The sequence below is a fragment of the Schistocerca piceifrons genome, chromosome X, assembly GCF_021461385.2.
Source record: "Schistocerca piceifrons isolate TAMUIC-IGC-003096 chromosome X, iqSchPice1.1, whole genome shotgun sequence".
NCBI classification, from domain to species: Eukaryota; Metazoa; Arthropoda; class Insecta; order Orthoptera; family Acrididae; genus Schistocerca; species Schistocerca piceifrons.
In genome coordinates this window covers 392835635-392840838 of record NC_060149.1, presented here as the reverse complement: position 1 = coordinate 392840838, position 5204 = coordinate 392835635, and the positions used below count along the sequence as shown (strand labels likewise).

The window sequence follows — 5204 nt, the reverse complement described above, 5'->3', positions numbered from 1 at the left end:
AATTTGGAACACTGCTCATGAAGTGAGTGATAATAGCCTTTAACATTTCTGCCACAAACTGGCGAGCAGTAAGCTTCCTTCAACAATTACTAAATCAAGTCGTGTTGTCATATATACCATAGCTCCCCACTATATGAGTCCAGGAGATGGAGAAGGATGGATCTCATCTATTGACTCGTTGACGTCGATATGAGCGCCACAAACAGAAGCGAGAATCATCACTGAACACCACAGAAACCCACCCAACGTCCCAGCTGTCTCTGTCTTTACACGACAGTAGTCTCGGCTGTAGTGTAATATGATGTCAGTGACAAACGATGCATGGCAACATCAACTCTCATCCCAGTTTTCAGTAATCTATTTCGATGGTTCATGGTGACACTGCCTGGAGCCTCTGTCCTTATTTCTGTTGTTGTGACCAATGTCCTGATGAAGTCTTTCTCGAAGGAACCTTCTTGCCACACCGTTGTCCTAAGCCCATCTCCAACCACACAGCCAAACGCACCCGAAATCTGTCGGTATGATGCCCTCATGTCAATTATTCGACCTTTCCAGAATCAGAAAAATGAAGATAAGTCGTACGTGCATCCTTCTGGGAACGCTGTGTGGCTATCTGTTACTGAAACGTACAAGTAAACGATTGACACACCTAACATACACCCACCATGTACTCACCCCACTTTTCATCTGTACGAACGAAGATTTTTATGCTGGAAATAAATTCGCTTGCAGATGAAATTTTAATCAGTACATTCCACAGGCACACAAATACTGGATTATCAGGTTGGTAACGCGCGGTCAAGTTGTTAATGGTGTAATATGTGGCGCAGTCAAGTGAAAACCGAATACCCGCCACAATGGAACCATGGAACGGTTTCATTCAAAAGTAAGCACCTCACACCTTACGAGATTTATCCCACAGGGAGCCAAGACAATTCCTCTTTCGTAGAACGCGGTCGGGCGCTGACGGGTCTACAACCGCACCCACTCTTCAACTTTCTCGTCCGACTGAAACCAATGTCCCTGCACTTCTTTCTATGGGTCGCCAAAGATGTGAAAAGCACATGGTGGAAGATCCAGGTTGTATGGAGGACGTTGCATTCTTTCCCAGCCAAAATACTGAAACTTAGCCTTCGTCCAGTTGGCTGTGCGGGGATGGGCGTTATCGTGCAACAGGATCATTACATCCGACAGCACAATGGCAAACAGAAAAGCCAACAGTGGAAGCACCCCGCATCTCCCCTCCAAAGAAATCCAAAGCTGTTCATAAAAGTTCTTGGAAGGTCACGGTGACCTGCTTCAGCTGTGAGGGCCCTCTGCTCATCACTTTCCTAAGTCGTGAAACCACTGTCAATGTGGACACCCTACGACGTGCCATAAATTCTAAACGCCCAGGAATGCTGTCGATCGGAATCATTCTATTGCACGACAATGTCCGCCCCCATACTGCCAATTGGACAAAGGCTACGCTTCAGCAATTTGGTTAGACAACACCAAAACATCCTGCTTACAGCCCTGATCTTTCACTGTGTGATTTTCACGTCTTTGGTGATCTGAAGAAAGACATGTGTGGACAACGATTTTAGCTGGACGAGGTAGCGCAGGAGTTGATGTGATTGTGGCCGGCCGCGTTCTACGAAAAAGGGAAGTGATCGTCTCATCTCCCGGTGGGAGAAATGTCTTGGCGCATGCGGTGATTACTTTTGAATATAACCGTTTCATTGTCTCTTTGTGACGGGTGTTCGGTTTTCACTTGACTGCACCTTATGCTCCCAGTTTCCATCACTGTATGGCTTGTGAGATGGAAGATGTGGCTGACAGTACTGTAGCTAGCTCACGATCTCTCGCAGCTCACCATCATCTTCAGGGGGTAGTCCTCTTTGAAAATTTCAAAAAATAGATTTTTTGGCGTAAAATTCTCTCTTGGATGTCTATTTATTGTAGTGTACATCCCAAGTTCGCCAGAAACTCTGTTGTCGGGTTGCAACGCGATTTCACACTGGGAAAAAACAGTCGATATCGAGGCCACTGTGGCAGCACATATTTCAGCGACTAATCTAACAGACATTATGGAAATTTCGAAAGCTCTCGAACTTGGGATCGGACCAGCCTGTTACAATAACTGCGCAAAAGCGGACGAAAAGCGCACTGAGTGGGCAGTGCAGTGGATGACAGATGCTGGCAAAGAGGCCCGTAGGACCAGCATGGCCACGAAGATAATGGACGAGGACCTCCTTTTTGATATGGATGGATTGCTGTATGATTTAGTGACCGCTGACTAGAGATATGTAACTACAAAAAAATATAACCCTAAACTGTAAACGAGTTTTTCTTGAAACAGCATTTTCCGAATTGGCAAGAAACATAACTTGAGAACTGTACATACGGTTTTGATCGGTATTTGATATCGGCATTCTAAATTGAGTTCTCTATCAGCGTACGTAGCCGTTTTGTGACATATGTAAAAGTTATGTGAATTTAAGAAGGTGGAAGGAAAAAGAAAAGGAACTAATGACATCAGCTGCATCGGGCCTTCTTGCGAAATCATCGTTGACGATTGAAAATGCCTGTTGGACGCAACTGCGCCACTCATACACAGTGCTCAGCGCCCATGCGCGGACTGTATCGTCATGCTTCCCGACCGACTCACATTCCCACCCAGTGCCACCAATCAGCATTCCCTGTTCATGTCCTCCATACTCGCTAATTTTAGATTCCTACTGGAGGGCTAACGTAAATGGGCATCCGCACTTAGGGTTGTGGTTCCACTGCCCATCGAGGCAAATCAGCTATAGGAATGCATGGTGTCTGTTCTTTAGGACATGTCCGAAAGAACAGACTCCACACATTCCCACAATACGCAAAAGTCTATTTTTGGTGCACTCTTTTGTCTCTATGTTTTGGGCGAAGAGAAAGACATTTCTTTTAGCACGGCACCATTTTGTTAGAATGATGACTAACTAAAACCCTCAGCTGCCGACAGGTGTTGTTGATATACCTCGATGTGGACAGCTGAAAATGTGTGCCCTGACCGGGAATTGAACCCGGGATCTCCTGCTTCCATGGCAGACGCTCTATCCATCTGAGTGAATGGGCAAATGTCTATAAGGTACATTACATATGTAGAATTGTGGGCAGTTGGGAATGTGAGTCTCACGGGAAGCGTGCAAGGGATAAGTCCCTGCAGTCGCGCTATTCATCTGTGTCCTCGGTGGCTCAGATGGATACAGCGTCTGCCGTGTAAGCAGGAGATCCCGGGTTCGATTCCCGGTCGGGGCACACATTTTCAGCTGTCCACATCGAGGTATATCAACAACACCTGTCGGCAGCTGAGGGTTTCAGTTAGTCATCATTTATTCCAGGGAAAAGCTGCACAGTCATCAACAGTGTCTATCCTTTCGAGAACAGTTGCTGTCTTCATATATATAGTTCAAGGCTACCCAGCCATTGACCTTCGTCTGTGCGAATGCGCACAGGTTGCCCAAACTCTTACGGGAATCGCCAAAGCGTGCGCGAGTAATGAGTGGATGGGCAAATGTCTATAATGTACATTACATATGTAGAATTGTGGACAGTTGGGAATGTGAGACTCATGGGAAGCGTGCAAGGGATAAGTCCCTGCAGTCACGATATTCAACTGTGTCCTCGGTGGCTCATATGGATAGAGCGTCTGCCATGTAAGCAGGAGATCCCGGGTTCGATTCCCGGTCGGGGCACACATTTTCAGCTGTCCACATCGAGGTATATCAACAACACCTGTCAGCAGCTAAGGGTTTCAGTTAGTCATCATTTATTCCAGGGAAAAGCTGCACGGTTATCAACAGTGTCTATTCTTTCGAGAACAGTTACTGTCTTCATATAACTTTGTTAGAACTTAATATTTTTCAATTAACCTATATGTGCTGATAGAAAATATATTGAAAATGACTTACTGAAAATTATTTTGTTACACATCGAAGAGAAATTCCTGCTGAAAACCAATGCTCCGTCTGCAAAGTGTCCTCCCAACTGATGCATTGGTTACAGTGGACACAAAAATGATCTCTTAAAGACAAATGAGTAAGGAATGAAACTATGTCATCAGATTTTGCATTACTTTCTATTTTAGGTGAAAAACAATCAGGAAAATTACCTATATTCATGTCTTCAAAGAGGACTATCCACTTAAGTCAAAGTATACGCTTCCAGTACTACTGTATTAGGATATGAACCAGTGTAATTAATAATTTCGTCAGTATAATTGCTAAAAGCGATATGTGCAGTAATGTTTATTTACCCTGAAGCACTGAGCCTATTTTAGGATCCTGTGCCTGGTCCATAAGTAAACCGAATTTGCCTGCTAAAGGCTTACTGGAGTACCCAGTAAGTATTCAACAGTTTCCATTACTGTTATTTGCAAACTAAAATTTAAATTCAATACTGTCTTAAAATTCATTCTGTTTCATATGGCATATTTTTATCTTCAGTTGCGGTGTGTTGTTATAATAACTTATTTTTTGAAAAAAGATCGGTTCTCTCCTGCTTTACGTTGCTGGAAAAACGGCATTGTAACTTGACACTTCGTTCCTAAGTGATAACCGTCAGTGTTGAAATCTGTGTAGACAAGGTTTATGAAAAAAGTATGCTTGGTTCTTAGAAATCGTGACGCATTTATTGATGTATACTTTTACGTAAAATAACGTTTTTCAAGCTACCATAATAAAACTTCTGTTGATTAGGTTTAGTTTCTTTTCACTTGAAAGTCGTAGGTTCACAAGAGATCAAAATTAATAGGAAGTCTGAGTTCCTGTAAAGTATATTGAAATAGTGTACAATAACCTTGAAATTAAAGCAGTATGCACGTAACAGACTGTAGTTCAGTTCCCGATCCCTGTGCTACAGGCTGTAACGTACACAAATGAATCCTACCAAGGGATACCGTCTGATGTTATAATATAAGGGGCGACCAAAACGTGTCCGCTTGAGGGCATTGCTGCAGCGTATATGCATCACATCACGACTCCGATGCTGGTATATCGGTTGCCTCTTCCATGGGTCGTCAGGCACATTTTCTCTGGTGTTTCGGCATATATTTGCAGTGTGTAACTGGGGTCAGCCGAAAGATATCCTGTTCATCACGTCTTCCACACGACGCCGACGCCCAGCATCGATGGAAAGCGTCCTTTGTTTCCCTTTATGAGCTAAATGATTTTTGAAGTGGATTT

The 5204-nt window shown here is 43.9% G+C and overlaps 1 non-coding gene across 1 annotated transcript; it reads left to right on the top strand.

Annotated features, from left to right (window-relative positions):
- The first annotated feature begins 3642 nt into the window (after positions 1-3642).
- Positions 3643-3716, top strand: Trnat-ugu. Its single transcript has one exon. It is a non-coding gene; the product is annotated as a tRNA-Thr (tRNA).
- Positions 3717-5204: the final 1488 nt, after the last annotated feature.